A 22471-nucleotide genomic window follows, 5' to 3' on the forward strand; every position below is an offset into this window, starting at 1 on the left:
TAGCAGGCACCTGAGGTCTCCAAAAGAAATATTGATCGTTGTTTGCTACCAAGTACAGCTGCCACTGTGTCCGTTTACACACGTGACTGCAGTTCGACAAGTTCCTGAATTTAGCTTACGTGGAACCATTCGTAGTATGCCACGCCCTGTTTGTCAGCTGAAGTACAACTTACGAAAATTTGAACTGGAAGAAGCTTATTACTGAACTCCACAAACGACTAAGTCCAGGTACTTGATCTCTTCATATAATTGCTAATCTTGGAAACAAACGTATTAACCTACTGACATATTTTGCATACTTCCACTCAATAATGTCGTACAGAATAATTTCTGAGGTAAAAGAAGATACTGATTGCAAAAAAGCGAGCAGAAAGAATAATACACTCCTGGCCATTAAAATTGCTACACCAAGAAGAAATGTAGATGATAAACGGGTATTCATTGGACAAATATATTATACTAGAACTGACATGTGATTATATTTTCACGTAATTTGGGTGCATAGATCCTGAGAAATCAGTACCCAGAACAACCACCTCTGGCCGTAATAATGGCCTTGGTACGACTGGGCATTGAGTCAAACAGAGCTTGGATGGCGTGTACAGGTACCGCTGCCCATGCAGTTTCAACACGATACCACAGTTCATCAAGACTAGTGACTGGCGTATTGTGACAAGCCAGTTGCTCGGCCACCATTGACCAGACGTTTTAATTGGTGGGAGATCTGGAGAATATGCTGGCCAGGGCAGCAGTCGAACATTTTCTGTATCCAGAAAGGCCCGTAAAGGACCTGCAAAATGCTGTCATGCATTATCCTGCTGAAATGTAGGGTTTCGCAGGGATCGAATGAACGGTAGAGCCACGGGTCGTAACGCATCTGAAATGTAACGTCCACTGTTCAAAAAGCCGTCAATGCGAACAAGAGGTGGACCGAGACGTATAACCAACGGCACCCCATACCATCACGCTGGGTGATACGCCATTATGGCGATGACGAATATACGCTTCCAATGTGCGTTCACCGCGATGTCGCCAACACGATTGCGACCATCATGATGCTGAAAACAGAACCTGGATTCATCCGAAAAAATGATGTTTTGCCATTCGTGCACCCATGTTCGTTGTTGAGTACACCATCGCTTGCGCTCCTGTCTGTGATGCAGCGTCAAGGGTAACCGCAGCCATGGTCTCCGAGCTGATAGTCCATGCTGCTGCAAACGTCGTTGAACTGTTCGTGCAGATGGTTGTTGTCTTGCAAACGTCCCCATCTGTTGGCTCAGGGATCGAGACGTGGCTGCACGATCCGTTACAGCCATGTGCATAAGATACCTGTCATCTCGACTGCTAGTGATACAAGGCCGTTGGGATCCACCACGGCGTTCCGTATTACCCTCCTGAACCCACCGACTCCATATTCTGCTAACAGTCATTGGATCTCGACCAAAGCGAGCAGCAATGGTTCAAATGGCTCTGAGCACTGTGGGACTTAACATCTTAGGTCATCAGTCCCCTAGAACTTAGAACTACTTAAACCTAACTAACCTAAGGACATCACACACATCCATGCCCGAGGCAGGATTCGAACCTGTGACCGTAGCGGTCGCGCGGTTCCAGACTGACGCGCCTATAGCAGCAATGTCACGATACGATAAACCGCTGTCGCGATAGGTTACAATCCGACCTTTATCTAAGTCGGAAACGTCATGGTACGCATTTCTCCTCCTTACACGAGGCATCTCAACAACGTTTCACCAGGCAACGCCGGTCAACTGCTGTTTGTATATGAGAAATCGGTTACAAACTTTCCTCGTGTCACCACGTTGTAGGTGTTGCCACCGGCGCCAACCTTGTGTGAATGCTCTGAAAAGCTAATAATTTGCATATCACAGCATCTTCTTCCTGTCGGTTAAATTTCGCGTCTGTAGCACGTCATCTTCGTGGTGTAGCAATTTTAATGGCCAGTAGTGTATGTGGTATTCACCTCTTCAAGGAGCCAGGCATTTTAATTACGCCGTCACAATACATATATTCGCTAATGAAATTCGTCATAAATAATCCATCACAATTCGAGAAGAAGAGTAATGTATATACCTGCGACACCAGAGGGGAAAAAGGCATTTTAATTACGCCGTCACAATACATATATTCGCTAATGAAATTCGTCATAAATAATCCATCATTATTCGAGAAGAATAGTAATGTATATATACCTGTGACACTAGAAGGAAAATAATCTATATCACGCGTTGTTAAAGCTGCCTGTGGCTCAGAGAGGAGTTCAATAAGTAGCAACAAAAATTTTTTGCAGTTTGCCCAATTGCAAAAATTGTCTGACGGGTAGCGAAGCAAGTTTTAAATCTAATTTAAAATCATTTCTCCTGGACATTTCCTTCTATTCCATTGACGAATTTTTACTTAAAAACTGGTACGCAGTTAGAAAATAAATAAAATTATAGAAATAGGAATAAAATGATAATCTGTTCATTAATGTCAGTACCAATCATATATACATTTCCTCTAAACTGTGTAGTTCCACATCATTTCGATAAAAGAATTGTTTAAATGATCTATGGAATATTGAATCAACTAACAAAATACGTGACATAACTTGTTACTAAATACTGTTTACGCATTAAACAAGAAGTCAAATATCAAATATCAATTTGCGAAACTACACAAAGTATCTCATCAATTCACTGATTAGAAAACTTTTATTACAATAATCTAACAATAACATAAGCAAAATACGAGAAGAAATGAACATTCCGAATCACTTGGAGCATTGTCAGGTTGCCAAGTGCCATGCTCGAGGAAGTGGATTGACGGTGAAGCTGTCTTTTCAGACGACGTGAAAACCTACATGGACGAGGACATGGTGACGTCACAGCGTGGACTTCCGCGTTCATCTGCATCGCGAAGCGTGAAATTAAGAACCTGGCGTGTCAGATTTAGGTTTCAGTGAAGAGAAATGCACCCAGTGAGATGCAGCATCCGGTTTACGTCGTTAGCAGAACTTAACAGTCGTCATATTCTATGGAGCTATACCTTTGCAAAGGTCCCGAGTTCGAGTCTCGGTCCGGCACACAGTTTTAATCTGTCAGGAAGTTTCATATCAGCGCACACTCCGCTGCAGAGTGAAAATCTCATTCTTCTTATTTGATGATTTTTGTTATTATAGGGTACTGGTATGAATATAAGCTTTTTCAAAGCATTAGAAAATCGCGTTTCTCTCGAAAACGCATCGTTTCAGATAGATTGATATAATAAAATTACAGGAAATATCATACAGGTAAATAAAGTCATCTTGTATTTGATGCTTTTAGTAATATAACTTGAATGCTTTGAAAGTAAACCGTTTCAGTGCTATGGCACAACGATAGATCAAGAGCGCGTCCTTTTTGGTACCATTTGTCGTAGCTAAGTGTTAAATAATGCTACTTGTAGATACAGCCTTTGGCAATATCTAAGAGTATATATCTGAAGAGCACTTGCAATGTTGAAGTTGCAGCGTAGCTGATAGCGGTGTAAACAGATGGGTAGCACGTTTGTGTCTAGCTATTCCCAAATCTTTCATCCCCTTTTGTTTTCTAAAGGATTCTGGGTCTTTCTTATTAATTTAATAGATGTATTATTTGCAGCAGTCGTTATTTATTATAAATAATATATTTGCTGCAATTGTTCTTGCAAGGGCCAATGACGAGAATGTTTACAAGGTGGTCACAAATTTTAACGTGACTGTCCATCTATGTTAGGATGTATACCCAAGCTACACACTGCTAGTTTTTGCTACTATGAAACTTCGTGTAAAATATACACAGACTACCTCTAGTTTGTATCTTGCCAGTAGATATCCTTTTCAGTGATGATGAGCAGCCCCTAAAATTTCTCCTCTTCCATGTGTATGAAATTACGAAATGAATCCCGATCTGAAACCTGTGTAGTGAAATACACTACCTCAGCGTGATTGCTGTCAATACAACATCGAGAATATGGATATTATGCATGTGCAAACTGACCTTAGACGCTATACTTAACTATATTCAGTTAGAATATGAGGTCGAGATTCAATTGAGTTGACGAATAACTTCTACTAATATGTACCTGGGATCATTGTACAGCATTACGTAGTTTTCCTTTACCAACAGTTCGCTGTTAAAGACATCGACGCATCCAGAAACTTCTTCTTCGACGAGTTAAGGGTGCTATTTTATTCGCGTTGATTTTCATAAAGAAAATCTGTGATCAGCGCGCCAGATGCAGCTGACGACTGCCGCTGCGGTCGCAAATCACGACGAGTAGCACCTTCGTTTTTCAAAGCGTGCGTCAAACGCGACAAATGGTTCAAATGGCTGTGAGCACTATGGGACTTAACTGCTGAGGACATCAGTCCCCTAGAACTACTTAAAACTAACTAACCTAAGGACATCACACACATCCATGCCCGAGGCAGGATTCGAACCTGCGACCGTAGCGGTCGCGCAGTTCCAGACTGTAGCGCCTAGAACCACTCGGCCACCCCGGCTGGCCAAACGCGACAGACACTGCGTGTGGCGTGCTTTGCGATGAAGTACATATCCTGTGTGACGAGGGCCATAGTCTTGGGGTGCTCGTCGTGCTAGTAGCAATGAGGTTCTGTGTTTGCGCACGTCTGCGGGGAAAGCAGCCCAATTACACGTTGCGATAGTTATTTATTGCTCATTCTTCATATAAAGTATTTGTGCAGCATACGTCGATTATCTTGTGTGTGAATTGTAGATCTTTCCTAGTTGAGATTGTGGTTTCGTCATTTTGACCAACGGCAACGTGCGGGGTTAGCTGGAGACTTGCGACTGCCTGATAACAATCCCAACCTTCCTGTCCTGAACGCTTGAATAAATATATAGTTTAGCCTCATGCGAAACGTCCAGCAAATAGAGACCTGATACTCAAAAACCCTAATACGCAACAACGAATAACTGACTAAACTGTCTATGTGTGGCCCTAAATGTGCATAAAACTGTGTTAAATGAAGCTCTTCCCTACGTAAAAGTTTAAAGGCCAAATAATCTGTATCTTCCGGGTAGTAGTTCCACTGCACTAATTCCACGTAATATTCTTGAATTCAATAAATACCGTGCACTGTACTAATAAATTGGAAGTTCGCACTGTCACTCATACTTTTTAAAAATAGCAAGAAAAACGACGTAATGCTTCAGTAACGTAACGTCAACGTATGTTATATACACTCCTGGAAATTGAAATAAGAACACCGTGAATTCATTGTCCCAGGAAGGGGAAACTTTATTGACACATTCCTGGGGTCAGATACATCACATGATCACACTGACAGAACCACAGGCACATAGACACAGGCAACAGAGCATGCACAATGTCGGCACTAGTACAGTGTATATCCACCTTTCGCAGCAATGCAGGCTGCTATTCTCCCATGGAGACGATCGTAGAGATGCTGGATGTAGTCCTGTGGAACGGCTTGCCATGCCATTTCCACCTGGCGCCTCAGTTGGACCAGCGTTCGTGCTGGACGTGCAGACCGCGTGAGACGACGCTTCATCCAGTCCCAAACATGCTCAATGGGGGACAGATCCGGAGATCTTGCTGGCCAGGGTAGTTGACTTACACCTTCTAGAGCACGTTGGGTGGCACGGGATACATGCGGACGTGCATTGTCCTGTTGGAACTGCAAGTTCCCTTGCCGGTCTGGGAATGGTAGAACGATGGGTTCGATGACGGTTTGGATGTACCGTGCACTATTCAGTGTCCCCTCGACGATCACCAGTGGCGTACGGCCAGTGTAGGAGATCGCTCCCCACACCATGATGCCGGGTGTTGGCCCTGTGTGCCTCGGTCGTATGCAGTCCTGATTGTGGCGCTCACCTGCACGGCGCCAAACACGCATACGACCATCATTGGCACCAAGGCAGAAGCGACTCTCATCGCTGAAGACGACACGTCTCCATTCGTCCCTCCATTCACGCCTGTCGCGACACCACTGGAGGCGGGCTGCACGATGTTGGGGCGTGAGCGGAAGACGGCCTAACGGTGTGCGGGACCGTAGCCCAGCTTCATGGAGACGGTTGCGAATGGTCCTCGCCGATTCCCCAGGAGCAACAGTGTCCCTAATTTGCTGGGAAGTGGCGGTGCGGTCCCCTACGGCACTGCGTAGGATCCTACGGTCTTGGCGTGCATCCGTGCGTCGCTGCGGTCCGGTCCCAGGTCGACGGGCACGTGCACCTTCCGCCGACCACTGGCGACAACATCGATGTACTGTGGAGACCTCACGCCCCACGTGTTGAGCAAGTCGGCGGTACGTCCACCCGGCCTCCCGCATGCCCACTATACGCCCTCGCTCAAAGTCCGTCAACTGCACATACGGTTCACGTCCACGCTGTCGCGGCATGCTACCAGTGTTAAAGACGGCGATGGAGCTCCGTATGCCACGGCAAACTGGCTGACACTGACGGCGGCGGTGCACAAATGCTGCGCAGCTAGCGCCATTCGACGGCCAACACCGCGGTTCCTGGTGTGTCCGCTGTGCCGTGCGTGTGATCATTGCTTGTACAGCCCTCTCGCAGTGTCCGGAGCAGGTATGGTGGGTCTGACACACCGGTGTCAATGTGTTCTTTTTTCCATTTCCAGGAGTGTATATAACTGTTACAAGCACTGCGCTTCGTATATCCCTAGCTGTCCTTTAAATATTTCAGTCAGTTTTAACAATAAGGCCATTCAAATAAACTGGCCTGGCCCAACTAATGTTATTACGTCAGTTTGTTACAGATACAGTGGAAAGGCCCTCATTCGTAGTTTCAAATCAAATATTCATTCATTGGTGTTCGCCTCCGGGCTCACCTTATCCTTAGATCCATTGTTACACCGCTGCCATCGCGTGTGCTGCTGAGGCTAGGTACTTCTGTCGTTAACAAGTCGAATTACTGCGAAGCGGCACGTTACGTCACTGAACCCATTTTCGAAAAAAAATTATATAAAATTTATCCCACGCTTGTAGTTTAATTCTGTCACTTAGCGACACTTTATTCTCATAGCCCTAACCCTGTTGCTTCCAAGACACACCTTTACCTCGATCGCTAGGAACCGAAAGAAACCATGCTTAGAATATCACGCAACTACAAACAGAACAGTGGTCTGTGTCATATCGATGCAAAACGCTGCATTCTCCCGTAAGTGACATTTGAATAGAGAGAAACTAAGCAAGAAGGAATCAATACCATAGGAGGGAAATTATACGTAATTTAGTGACGTCAGTGTATCATTACATTTTCAACCAACAGCGCCAAAAACCCTCTGCTTAAAGTAATTATAATAGCGCAAGACACACATATTCTACACACCTGATAGTGCTTTTAGTCCTAATAGTGTAGATGCAGGATTTCGATGAAGTGATTAAAACAAAGTAGAAGGGAACAATGTGCACACCTCACTAAACACACGTTTTTACAATCAAAATAGCTTTCGCGTTCAAGCATTCCAATATCAAACACCAATCCACTTATATTTTTAAATGATGATATAGGTATGACATTGTCATAACCTGTGTTTCGCCAAGGATATTGCAACGTAGACGTGTACTTTAGTGCAGAAAACTGATTGTAAATCACACAGTGAAGTTCGACGATGTATCTTCACTTGTGGTTTGAAACGTTGTAGTCTTACAAAATCAGCAATTCTTCTAATACTGCCCTCACATTGCAAGAAAGAAGTAAACATCAACGGGTTGAAAATATTTTGTTCTTTTCAGTGGCAATATCTTCAGCATACATTTTTATTTTGGAAACATGTGTTTAGAAGTGCACGATCTGTATGGCCTGGTCAGGAATCACACAATAATAGGCTCTTTTCACTTTTTATATGTTCCCCAAGGACTTAAGTTTAAAAATAAACGTTTAATGTGTTCTTTAGTCATTTTTCCACTTTTGCTTGATTCCAAATAAATGTTCCGTGGGCATCTTTCAAGTTTCTTTGAAATATTTCGGCCGAATGTGCCTTGTGGCTCTTGAAAACAGATGTACAACTTGTCTGCTAGTCTGCCTCTCATTGATAAAGCTACATCAATTGTGTAGGTGTCAGTAGAGAGATGGACAGACTGCAACACACTAGCTGTAGTTTCCTCTCCTATGTGGGACACGGTTGATGACGAAGACATTTCATTCTGGAATTGACTCTCGTCACTGTTCCCAGTATTTTCTTTCTTTACACCGTGCTCTGTCATAAACATGTCCACGTCCTCCACAAACTTTTGTGCCTTCTCACATATACTGTTATCGTCTTATTTGCTGTTAGGTGTGGCAAATATAGTACTATGCCAGGATGAAATGACACTGTCCAAGCCAACCAATTTAGACGCTTCCAGTGCCCAGAGTTTCAGATGTCAATAGTGAACTTTAAATCAGTACGACCTCGCTTTTTCAAGCTGCGATATTACATTCTCCTTTATCAGTTGTAATTGAGATAGTCCGTTTCCCTTAAAATAAGCTCCTGCTCGCCTTTTGCTAGACCTATAAATTAAAATTACTTTGCAATAAGATTTACTTTTAATGCACTTACAGCACGTCATTAGTTTGTCATAGGAATTGAAGCCACGATTGCAATAGTCTTCATAAATGTTCCCTAGTATACTGTCATCAGTATCTTCTAATACACAGGGCCTCGACTGTTTGGGTGGAGATAGTTCGTACTCGCTTGCAGTGATCTATTTCTGTTGCTGTGGAGATGAACGTCGTGCACTGCTTGAACAACCACCTTCAGGTTTTGGTTTTTCCTGCCCTTCAAAATTAATGTAAACTGATCACTCAGAACATTATAGCCACCAACCTGTTATCGATATAAACCCGTACACGCGACAGCAACATCACCCGACGAGAAATGACTACCAGTTAGACACACGCCCGGTACTTATAGGATCAGTGAGCGTGCGATCTATCTGAGTTTGACCGAGGGCAGATTGTGATGGCATGGAGGCTCAGCACAAGCATTTTGGAAACTGCACGACTTGTCAGGTATTCGAGGAGTGCTGCGGTGAGTGTCTTCAACACGTGGCTAAACCAAGGTGAAACAACGTCCAGACGTAGTGGGGTTGGGTGACCATCCCTCATTACAGATGTCGTAGGCTGGGCTGACAGGTAAAACATGACAGGCGGCAAACTATGGTGGAACTAACATCAGCTGGGCAGATTGCAAGTGAGTCCGAACACACAGTGCACCGAACATTCCTAACAATGGGCCTCCTCACCCGACGATGTGCCATTGTTAAAACCACTACATCGGCAACTACGACTGAAATGTACACGTGGCTATCGGCACTGGACGTTGGTGCAGAGGTAGAGCGTTGCATGGTCCCGATATCTTCTTCATCATACCGACGGGAGGGCGCAAATGGTTCAAATGGCTCTGAGCAGTATGGGACTTAACTTCTGAGGTCATCAGTCCCCTAGAACTTACAACTACTTAAACCTAAACTAACCTAAAGACATCACACACACCCACGCCCGAGGCAGGATTCGAACCTGCGACCGTAGCGGTCGCGCGGTTCCAGACTGTAGCGCCTAGAACCTCTCGGCCACTCCGGCCGGCAAGGGCGCAAATCCGTCGTCTTCCAGGAAAACAGCTCCTTGATACCTGTACTGCAGGACGGAGACAAGATGGCGACGAGTTCATTATGCTCTGGGAAACATTGACATGGACATCCTTGGGACCAGTGGAACTCGTGCGAGGCACCATGACGGCCAAGGAGTATCGTACAATGACTGCAAACCATGTACACCTCTTCATGACGAACATGTTTTTCCGACAGCAGTGGCATTTTTCAACAAGATAATGCGCCACGTCACAAGGCCAGGAGCGTGATGGAGTGGTTCGAGGAACACAGTGGCGAGTTCCAGCTGATGTGCTGATCCCCCCCAGTTGCCCAGATCTGAGCCCGATCGAACATATCTGGGATGTGGTTGAATGTGGCATCAGAGCTCATCACCTCCCCTCTCCGGAATCAGGTGACTTTTGTGTGCAGATGTGGTGCCAACTGCCTCCAGCGGCCTATCACGGCTTCATTACTACCAGGCCATGACGCGTCGCCATTGTTATCCGTGCCAAATGTGGACGTACCGGCTATTCGGTAGGTGGCCATAATACTGTGGCTAATCAGTGTACCTATCCAGCTAAAGTCATGTATTTCTGTGTCATCATCATTATATTTCTGAATTAATATGTTAGAAAAATTATCCGCGAACTCTCTATCCTCGACCCCGATTTCATTTCCATATTCAGCATGTCGCAACGTTGTCCCTAATATTTCGATCACATTGGTAGGATTAATTCTCTTCGTGATATCACTTACACAGTAACCCACATGCGAACACTGCAAGGGACACTTTCATACTCCAGCAATGCCATTATACGAGTATCTTTCACGCAACTCGAGCACATGTTAGTGCAGGTACAACACGCCGACGTCTGATGGCGTTGGTAAACAAGTGCGGAGTTTTGACTGGAAGTAATCACAAACTACTGTTGTCTTTATAATGGAACTAAGCATAGTTTCATGCGGTTCCGAGCGTCCGTGGTCAAAGCTGTCCCTTGGTAAGAGAAGCGAGTAAAAAAGGTCCATTTACGGCCGATCTAGACGGACCTTCAAAAATGTCGTCAATGAAATAATTGGCATCCTCTAACACTTTTGTGGTGTTCTTTGGAGAGAGAGGTGCGTTATCGCTATCCACTCCGTCATCGTTATCTGAACTAGTGTCTATTTTGCAGCAAGAATAAAGCTGTCAGTATTACACAGGAAGAATGGTGTCCCCCCCCTCCCCCCGGACCTGTATTTATCCAGTCTGATACGACTGGAAGTCGGTTTAAATGGCATCAGTTTTCCTCATTTTTGTTTATTCCCTGTAGGTAATCATAGGCGAAACTGGTTCTCGTTTCTCGAGCACAAAATATAGTATTTTGTAGCTCGTGGCGAATAATGATAACAGAATGGATAAAGGAAGATTCATTTTTCTAAAAAAAAAAGTTATGTCTAATATTCCTCCAGCGGCGACTATAATTCACGCCGGCAGATTATCTACAGAAGCTCTGACGGTTTTAATTTGGACTGTGTGCCGTTAGCACTGATTGGAAGAGCGGGGCCCCTATGGAAACATCTGTTTTGTATCGAAAATTTTAAGAGAATCAAATACCGTTCGCAGACAATATCCTGAGTGCGCCCTAATTCTCATCGTTCCAATTATGCTTTAATTTTTAAAAAGCCAGTTTGAGAGGGGACACAGTGTTTACACGCGATATTGGATATGTTCCAATCGAAACATATCGCGGAATAGGCACGTAAAAATTAGATTTTCACATGCATAATTCGTAACTGCCCTTCGGTATGGAACGGACGGACGTACAGAGCCGTCCAGTCCATTTAGTAGCTGCGGCCGGATTCGGTGCTGCATCGCACGCTGACTTACTGTTTCATGCGCCCGGAAATGAAATTCTTGCTCTCGACAGAGGACAACCTCCACCGTTTTATTTTCATTACATAGTCTCATACTGCGACCAACGGCAGGAATTACTTCGGGAGATGAAACAAAATACTTCAATTTCGCGTCATTTTTTGTGCGTAAATATAATAACGGAAATGTATTGTCGCCACTTTTTGTAATTGCGAAAATTCGCGATGTTTTTTTCTTCATGCACGTGAAGTTCCGAACGTAGTGAGCACTTATTCAGAAAAAAGTGTATTTCAAATTTCCGCATCATTCCTGCTTCAGCCTTCCTGCTGTTTACTTATTACGCATTAGATGAATGCTGATACGTATTTCCAACACAGGCATTGATTACGACCTCTGTTCTTGTCCACGTCTCACAGAGACGCGCGCACCGTCTCTGAAGAACATGCTGCCGGCAGGGCCTTAAAACTAAATCTCGTTACTTTATGTGTGGTTACTGGTGCGCGTAGGACACCACAGCCTAGTCGGTATTTTCTCTTGCGGTCCAGTACGTTACCTAGTGTGAGGGAGAACCTCCACTGTTTCGCCTAACGACAGGACTGTACCAGATGCAGAAGTATGAAACCGGAATTTGGTTGCAATAATTACACGTGTGTTGTTTGAAACGGATAAACAATATTTTATTCAAAATAAACCCCACTGCAATTTATACGTTACTTCCACCTGCATACCACGCCAGAAAAACTGTTCTTCTTTTGAAGCGAACCAGTCAGCAAGTCGTTTTCGTACATTTTCATATGAATTGAAGGATTGTTCAGCGAGAGCGTGTACCAGTGATGCAAACAGACGATAATCGGAAAGAGCCAAATCTGGAGAATAAGCCGCATGCCGTAGTATTTCCCGACTGAACGCCTCGATCGTTTCCCTGACCCGTTTTGCTGTGTGTGATGGTGCGTCATCATATGACTTTGTGTTGCCTTTTTCCATATTCCGGTCGTTTTTCACGTATTGTTCGATTTAAATCGATCATTTGCTGCTGGTAGTTGTCATGTTAACGGTTTCACCAGGTTTTCCCAGCTCATAAGAGACGACAGCCTTCTGATCCCAACAAACACAGAGCACTGTCTTCTTTCCAAAGCGATTTGGTCTTGCAGTGGATGCCGATGGTTTGCCTGGATTCACCCATGATTTACGACGCTTAGGAGGTTCAAAATGCATCCATTTTTCATCACCTGTCACTATTCGAGAGAGAAATCACATTTTTTTGCAATTGGCGAGCGGCATTTCACAAGTGTTCTTTCGAATTGCTTGCTGTCCTTCATTGAGTTCATGCAGAACCCATTTATGCAATTTCTGCCCCTTTCCCACAACCTTCAACTGAAGAGAAATAGCTTTCTGCGCCATATTCAATTGTTCCGCGAGTTCCTGTTGGGTTTGAGTATTATCTTCATCCAATAAGGCCTGCAATTAGTTTTCTTCGAACTTTCTGGATGGTTTCCCGCACTCGTCGTTTCTCACGTCAAAATCAACACTTCTGAATTTTTTGAACCACTTGAAACATTGTGTTTTCCCAAGACCATGTTCGCCGAGAGATTCCACACATATTACATGAACTGTCTGATCAAAATCAGTGGGACATCAGTATGGTGTGTGTTCAACCTTCACCTTTGTAGCTTTTGAAATCTACTGGGGAGTCTTCCAGTGAGATTCCTGAGTGTCTGCGGAGGAATGGCAGACCATAGTTGCTCAAGAGCCGAAACCAGAGCAGGCAGCGATGTTGGACGATGGAGTCGGGAGAGAAGTTTACGCTGTTAACTCATCCCGAAGGTGTTCCTCTGAGTTCTGATCGGGACTCTGGGCAGGCCAGTTCATTTCCGGGGCGTCACTGTCCACAGACCATCGCCTCGCAGATACTGTTTTATGACTGGGTGCGTTGTCATGCTGGCACAAACCATCATCGTCTCCGAACTGTTCCTCTACTGAGCGCATTACACAATTCTGTAAAATGTGTTCATATCCTTCCGCACTTAGCGGTAAATGAAGTGCAGTGTAGGGGCGACACCGCAACTGTGAGAAACTCCCTCATGTCTCAACACGACCTTCTCCGTGTTATGCTGTTGGCACCTAACATGACGGCAGGTTGCGTTCTCCAGGAATTCTCGAAACACAATCCTTTCCATCTGTTTGACACAGGCTATAGCGCGCTCTATCTCTCCGAATGACTCGTTTCCAACCAACAACTGCCCAGTAGCGTCGCCCTTTGCATCAATTCGAGCGTCGCTTGTCACTGACTGCACAAATCTGTGGCTCCTGAGGACCTCCTCGACCATCGTGCGCAGTTCTTCTTCACTCCCTAAGCAAAGTCGTTGTGCTAGTTGGAGTGCTGGTAGCGCCTTCGCAGTCTCCCTTCCACTGATTTTATGTGATTTTTCACAATCATCCTCCGCAGTGCTGAACAGTCCTCGTCGGTCAACATGAGATGGCTGATCTTGGTTTAGCTGCGGTTGTTCCGTCGTGTTTCCACTTCACACTCACATCACCAACAGTCGACTTTGGCGTATTTGGAAGGGCTGAAATGTCCCTGATTGATTTGTTGGTTCGATGGATGTCCAGTTACCAATCCACGTTCGAAGTTGATGAGCTCTGCTGACCATCCCACTCTGCTGTAACTGCTTCTCTACACACAACACAATACCTCTTGCCTCTTTCTGTACTGGCAGGTCCCCCTGTCGTGACAACTAGTTGTCAGTTGTGTATAACGTACAGGTGTTCGAATGTAGCATATTTCAGCTGAGAGCTCGTTCGTAATAATTGCTTGTCTACTCTAACTATTCTAACGATAGTGCGAGGGGAAAAGAGGACATGGTCATTTTATATTCACGTCTTACACACAAGCCTGATTTCCTTGCTTTCGATAATTCCTGTTCGTTCGAATATTATTAATAGAAACACTACTTTTCTTGCAGACGCAGAGTCTTTGATTCAGTAAATTCGTGATCATTTGATACCTTAAGTGCATTCGAAGGAATGTGCGTTTTCGTAACAGAGTCACACAAAAAAGTGTTCTTGTCTATTCTATCGCTTGAGCCGTGTCCCACAGTTACGCTGGGTCAGCCATCGTTAATCACATTGTTAATGTTTAAGGGGTGGCCGGATGCCCTTCCTGCAGCCACCCCATACGCCCCGGGACGGAATTAGTGTACCCCAACTGTCTGCGTCGAGTGTAATCCATGGAATAGTGCGAAATTTTTCAGATGGCCGGGAGCCGTGTAACTGAGGCGGAACATGGGGACCAGCCCGGTATTCACCTATCGGGATGTGGAATACCGCCTAAAAACCACATCCAGGCTGGCTGGCACATCGGCCCTCGTCGTTGATCCGCCGGGCGGATTCGATCCGGGGCCGTCGCGCCTACCTGAGTCCAGGTAGCAGCGCGTTAGCGCTCTCGACTACACTGGTAAAAAAAAAAAAAAAAAAAAAAAAATTCTTGTTTGAGGGACCAAATTTTACGTTATAACTTGGCACGTACCTCGGAGATAACTGATAACAGGAAGTTAGCACAGCGTCCTTTTGTATCAGCAACTTGCACCTTCACTCAGTGAGACACTGCGAAAATGTTAGGAAAATTACACGCTGCATTGACACACAGTACTCTACGATTTATCACCACATAACACTGACAGAACTTAACTATAATGACAGATTCGAACCACCAAACAACGGTTTATCCGTCACTGTGGTTTCTTTGTGTAGCGAGAACGGCACCGGAAGCGGGTAATTTGGCTATAAATGCTGACGTGATCTGGCACAGGCACAGCCGAGAGACGTTTTGGCTCTCTTGAAGAACAGTTCCTAGTTGTTTTGATTGTGCTCTCACGAGCAAAGCAGACGCATAGCTCTCACAGAGGAGTAGACTCGTATCTTTCTTTTTTTTTTTAGATTCGGTACAGTGTAACACTAGCTGCTGTGTGATATAAACCAGCTCAGGGGAGCATTTCAGCTTTCTGTGCCGCCTTCTTCCTGAAGCACCTGTTACTGCGTCTATCCTCCTCTTCTGGTTATAATTAGGTTTCGTAAAAGCGCCACGCATCTGCCGATTTGGTATTTTTAGACGTAGACGCCACAAAACGAGAAAAACTCTCGCCTTCCACCATCTGCTTTGGACCAGTGCTTCTCCCGTTTTAATCTTTCAGCATGAAGTATTTCAAATACAATAGGAGCTCTGTGATATCCCAGCAACATACTACGTTAAGGTGTTTGGCAAATTTAACTGTGAAGCATGTTTGTCCTGCAAAGTCAAAAGATACAATGAAAAGGGCGTCTTCGTACATCTTTTCCTTGCAATTGAACGAACATTGTACAATACAATGCGTTCAAGATACCGTAGTAATAAAATGACTTTCTCTAAGAAATAATTTTTCGCCAGTAAAATCACTAAAAATTTAAATAAGAAATTATGCAATCGATCTCTGCTGAGGAACAACGTCAGCCTGAAGGACAATGCAACGTAACTATAATAATCTAAGAAAATGAAATGCCTACAGCCGTCCTTATGATGGCATTTATTGAATGGCTACCAGAGCTGGTGCTTGAGTGCACCATCTTAAGAGAAGGGTGTATACACGTATACACGATGCATCAGTGGCCATCACGTACAACTGGTTTATGCAGAACACCTGTAACAGCGATGTTGTCTCTACAAGCATCAACTGTCAACAGTTGTACATGTTGGCTACTGATGCATGTTATATTCAAATGGTGTTAATCCCTTCAACATTAGCTAAGGCCTGAAGATGGCGGACTGAAGTACCGAAACTGGTAGCTATACAATAAATGACATCATAAGGACGGCTGTAAGTTTTCATTTTCGCTCCAGCCACAAGGGTGGATATTCAAAACCAACTGTAAGACAGTCAAGTAGGGTATTTTGCAACAACATGGGAAGTATGGCTCCCGGTATCACAGTGTACACTGGTGCATTTACGCGAGTAAATATAGTCACTGACTATACCCGCCCACAATTTCGGTGCAGATCTATGATGATGAGCCTTCACAACCAGGCGCGGATCTGGAAAGAGGTGGAGGGGGAGCAAGCATCATTTCTCCCCCTTCCCTGTGCCCCCCACCCCACCGTCCCAACGAACATTTTACTAAGAGAGTTTACATATTTACATAAATCGATGTCGAAATGTTTCAACCAACGTTGGAATAATCAAGTAACACGAAACTTAATGAGTCGAGAAAACGGCGATGATTTTTGAAAGGTCACAATCTATGTTTAACAGAGTATACCTATCGGATGCTAGTCCACGTGAATGAGGTTGCGATCTGAACAGCTTCCGAAAACATGCCAGCCAGGTAAGGGTGGCCAGTGACTTGCTGAATGTACCTGCTGCTAGTAAGAAATACGAGCCAAATCGAAAGATCACAGGTAGAACCGACGTGCCACTCGAAGCTGAGAGAAATGAGAGAAATAAAAAGACCAAGCACTCACCATTATAGGTATTGCACTAGCACCACGATTGTGAACACACATCTGAAGACCGTGTCTACTGCAGCATGGGAATGGGGCGAATGGTACTTCTTCCAGATGACGTTCGTGAATGTCAGTCTGTTTTCCCCCTAGTGCATGGTCTTTTTATTTCTCTCATATGGTGAGTGCTTGCTTAATACCAATAATGGTGAGTGCTTGCTTAATACCGATAATGGTGAGTGCTTGCTTAATACCGATAATGGTGAGTGCTTGCTTAATACCGATAATGGTGAGTGCATGCTTAATGCCGATAATGGTGAGTGCTTGCTTAATACCGATAATGGTGAGTGCCTGCTTAATACTGATAATGGTGAGTGCCTGCTTAATACCGATAATGGTGAGTGCCTGCTTAATACCGATAATGGTGAGTGCCTGCTTAATACCGATAATGGTGAGTGCTTGCTTAATACCGATAATGGTGAGTGCTTGCTTAATACCGATAATGGTGAGTGCTTGCTTAACACCGATAATGGTGAGTGCTTGCTTAATACCGATAATGGTGAGTGCTTGCTTAATACCGATAATGGTGAGTGCTTGCTTAATACCGATAATGTTGAGTGCTTGCTTAATACCGATAATGGTGAGTGCCTGCTTAATACCGATAATGGTGAGTGCTTGCTTAATACCAATAATGGTGAGTGCCTGCTTAATACCGATAATGGTGAGTACCTGCTTAATACCGATAATGGTGAGTGCCTGCTTAATACCGATGATGGTGAGTGCCTGCTTAATACCGATAATGGTGAGTGTTTGCTTGATACCGATAATGGTGAGTGCTTGCTTAATACCGATAATGGTGTGTGCTTGCTTAATACCGATAATGGTGAGTGCTTGCTTAATACCGATAATGGTGAGTGCTTGCTTAATACCGATAATGGTGAGTGCTTGCTTAATACCGATAATGGTGAGTGCTTGCTTAATACCAATAATGGTGTGTGCTTGCTTAATACCGATAATGGTGAGTGCTTGCTTAATACCGATAATGGTGAGTGCTTGCTTAATACCGATAATGGTGAGTGCTTGCTTAATACCGATAATGGTGAGTGCTTGCTTAATACCGATAATGGTGAGTGCCTGCTTAATACCGATAATGGTGAGTGCCTGCTTAATACCGATAATGTTGAGTGCCTGCTTAATACCGATGATGGTGAGTGCCTGCTTAATACCGATGATGGTGAGTGCTTGCTTTATACCGATAATGGTGAGTGCTTGCTTAATACCGATAATGGTGAGTGCTTGCTTAATACCGATAATGGTGAGTGCTTGCTTAATACCGATAATGGTGAGTGCTTGCTTAATACCGATAATGGTGAGTGCTTGCTTAATACCGATAATGGTGAGTGCTTGCTTAATACCGATAATGGTGAGTGCATGCTTAATGCCGATAATGGTGAGTGCTTGCTTAATACCGATAATGGTGAGTGCCTGCTTAATACTGATAATGGTGAGTGCCTGCTTAATACCGATAATGGTGAGTGCCTGCTTAATACCGATAATGGTGAGTGCCTGCTTAATACCGATAATGGTGAGTGCTTGCTTAATACCGATAATGGTGAGTGCTTGCTTAACACCGATAATGGTGAGTGCTTGCTTAATACCGATAATGGTGAGTGCTTGCTTAATACCGATAATGGTGAGTGCTTGCTTAATACCGATAATGTTGAGTGCTTGCTTAATACCGATAATGGTGAGTGCCTGCTTAATACCGATAATGGTGAGTGCTTGCTTAATACCAATAATGGTGAGTGCCTGCTTAATACCGATAATGGTGAGTACCTGCTTAATACCGATAATGGTGAGTGCCTGCTTAATACCGATGATGGTGAGTGCCTGCTTAATACCGATAATGGTGAGTGTTTGCTTGATACCGATAATGGTGAGTGCTTGCTTAATACCGATAATGGTGTGTGCTTGCTTAATACCGATAATGGTGAGTGCTTGCTTAATACCGATAATGGTGAGTGCTTGCTTAATACCGATAATGGTGAGTGCTTGCTTAATACCGATAATGGTGAGTGCTTGCTTAATACCAATAATGGTGTGTGCTTGCTTAATACCGATAATGGTGAGTGCTTGCTTAATACCGATAATGGTGAGTGCTTGCTTAATACCGATAATGGTGAGTGCTTGCTTAATACCGATAATGGTGAGTGCTTGCTTAATACCGATAATGGTGAGTGCCTGCTTAATACCGATAATGGTGAGTGCCTGCTTAATACCGATAATGGTGAGTGCCTGCTTAATACCGATGATGGTGAGTGCCTGCTTAATACCGATGATGGTGAGTGCTTGCTTTATACCGATAATGGTGAGTGCTTGCTTAATACCGATAATGGTGAGTGCTTGCTTAATACCGATAATGGTGAGTGCTTGCTTAATACCGATAATGGTGAGTGCTTGCTTAATACCGATAATGGTGAGTGCTTGCTTAATACCGATAATGGTGAGTGCTTGCTTAATACCGATAATGGTGTGTGCTTGCTTAATACCGATAATGGTGAGTGCTTGCTTAATACCGATAATGGTGTGTGCTGGCTTAATACCGATAATGGTGAGTGCTTGCTTAATACCGATAATGGTGAGTGCCTGCTTAATACCGATAATGGTGAGTGCCTGCTTAATACCGATAATGGTGAGTGCCTGCTTAATACCGATAATGGTGAGTGCCTGCTTAATACCGATAATGGTGAGTGCCTGCTTAATACCGATAATGGTGAGTGCTTGCTTAATACCAATAATGGTGAGTGCCTGCTTAATACCGATAATGGTGAGTGCCTGCTTAACACCGATAATGGAGAGTGCTGGCTTAATACCGATAATGGTGAGTGCTTGCTTAATACCGATAATGGTGAGTGCTTGCTTAATACCGATAATGTTGAGTGCTTGCTTAATACCGATAATGGTGAGTGCTTGCTTAATGACGATAATGGTGAGTGCTTGCTTAATACCGATAATGGTGAGTGCCTGCTTAATACCGATAATGGTGAGTGCCTGCTTAATACCGATAATGGTGAGTGCCTGCTTAATACCGATAATGGTGAGTGCCTGCTTAATACCGACAATGGTGAGTGCCTGCTTAATACCGATAATGGTGAGTGCTTGCTTTATACCGATAATGGTGAGTGCCTGCTTAATACCGATAATGGTGAGTGCTTGCTTAATACCGATAATGGTGAGTGCTTGCTTAATACCGATAATGGTGAGTGCTTTCTTAACACCGATAATGGTGGGTGCTTGCTTAATACCGATCATGGTGAGTGCTTGCTTAATACCGATAATGGTGAGTGCTTGCTTAATACCGATAATGGCGAGTGCTTGCTTAATACCGATAATGGTGAGTGCTTGCTTAATACCGATAATGGTGAGTGCTTGCTTAATACCGATAATGGTGTGTGCTTGCTTAATACCCATAATGGTGAGTGCCTGCTTAATACCGATAATGGTGAGTGCTTGCTTAATACCGATAATGGTGTGTGCTTGCTTAATACCGATAATGGTGAGTGCTTGCTTAATACCGATAATGGTGAGTGCTTGCTTAATACCGATAATGGTGAGTGCTTGCTTAATACCGATAATGGTGTGTGCTTGCTTAATACCGATAATGGTGAGTGCTTGCTTAATACCGATAATGGTGAGTGCCTGCTTAATACCGATAATGGTGAGTGCCTGCTTAATACCAATAATGGTGAGTGCCTGCTTAATACCGATAATGGTGAGTGCCTGCTTAATACCGATAATGGTGAGTGCCTGCTTAATACCGATAATGGTGAGTGCTTGCTTAATACCGATAATGGTGAGTGCTTGCTTAATACCGATAATGGTGAGTGCTTGCTTAATTCTGATAATGGTGAGTGCCTGCTTAATACCGATAATGGTGAGTGCTTGCTTAATACCGATAATGGTGAGTGCCTGCTTAATACCGATAATGGTGAGTGCCTGCTTAATACCGATAATGGTGAGTGCCTGCTTAATACCAATAATGGTGAGTGCCTGCTTAATACCGATAATGGTGAGTGCCTGCTTAATACCGATAATGGTGAGTGCCTGTTTAATACTGATAATGGTGAGTGCTTGCTTAATACCGATAATGGTGAGTGCCTGCTTAATACTGACAATGGTGAGTGCCTGCTTAATACCGATAATGGTGAGTGCCTGCTTAATACCGATAATGGTGAGTGCTTGCTTAATACCGATAATGGTGAGTGCCTGCTTAATACCGATAATGATGAGTGCTTGCTTAATACCGATAATGGTGAGTGCCTGCTTAATACCGATAATGATGAGTGCTGGCTTAATACCGATAATGGTGAGTGCTTGCTTAATACCGATAATGGTGAGTGCTTGCTTAATACCGATAATGGTGAGTGCTTGCTTAATACCGATAATGGTGAGTGCCTGCTTAATACCGATAATGATGAGTGCTGGCTTAATACCGATAATGGTGAGTGCTTGCTTAATACCGATAATGGTGAGTGCCTGCTTAATACCGATAATGGTGAGTGCTTTCTTAACACCGATAATGGTGGGTGCTTGCTTAATACCGATCATGGTGAGTGCTTGCTTAATACCGATAATGGTGAGTGCCTGCTTAATACCGATAATGGTGGGTGCTTTCTTAACACCGATAATGGTGGGTGCTTGCTTAATACCGATCATGGTGAGTGCTTGCTTAATACCGATAATGGTGAGTGCCTGATTAATACCGATAATGATGAGTGCTGGCTTAATACCGATAATGGTGAGTGCCTGCTTAATACTGACAATGGTGAGTGCCTGCTTAATACCGATAATGGTGAGTGCCTGCTTAATACCGATAATGGTGAGTGCTTGCTTAATACCGATAATGGTGAGTGCCTGCTTAATACCGATAATGATGAGTGCTTGCTTAATACCGATAATGGTGAGTGCCTGCTTAATACCGATAATGGTGAGTGCCTGCTTAATACCGATAATGGTGAGTGCTTGCTTAATACCGATAATGGTGAGTGCCTGCTTAATACCGATAATGATGAGTGCTGGCTTAATACCGATAATGGTGAGTGCTTGCTTAATACCGATAATGGTGAGTGCCTGCTTAATACCGATAATGGTGAGTGCTTTCTTAACACCGATAATGGTGGGTGCTTGCTTAATACCGATCATGGTGAGTGCTTGCTTAATACCGATAATGGTGAGTGCTTGCTTAATACCGATAATGGCGAGTGCTTGCTTAATACCGATAATGGTGAGTGCTTGCTTAATACCGATAATGGTGAGTGCTTGCTTAATACCGATAATGGTGTGTGCTTGCTTAATACCCATAATGGTGAGTGCCTGCTTAATACCGATAATGGTGAGTGCTTGCTTAATACCGATAATGGTGTGTGCTTGCTTAATACCGATAATGGTGAGTGCTTGCTTAATACCGATAATGGTGAGTGCTTGCTTAATACCGATAATGGTGAGTGCTTGCTTAATACCGATAATGGTGTGTGCTTGCTTAATACCGATAATGGTG

At 44.1% G+C, this 22471-nt stretch overlaps 1 protein-coding gene across 1 annotated transcript in view; it reads left to right on the top strand.

Moving 5' to 3' along the window:
• LOC126198968 (semaphorin-2A-like) overlaps positions 1-22471 on the top strand; it is a 747394-nt gene that overhangs the window by 115476 nt on the left and 609447 nt on the right. The gene's annotated exons all lie outside the window — the stretch shown is intronic.

The sequence above is a fragment of the Schistocerca nitens genome, chromosome 8, assembly GCF_023898315.1.
Source record: "Schistocerca nitens isolate TAMUIC-IGC-003100 chromosome 8, iqSchNite1.1, whole genome shotgun sequence".
Lineage (NCBI taxonomy): Eukaryota > Metazoa > Arthropoda > Insecta > Orthoptera > Acrididae > Schistocerca > Schistocerca nitens.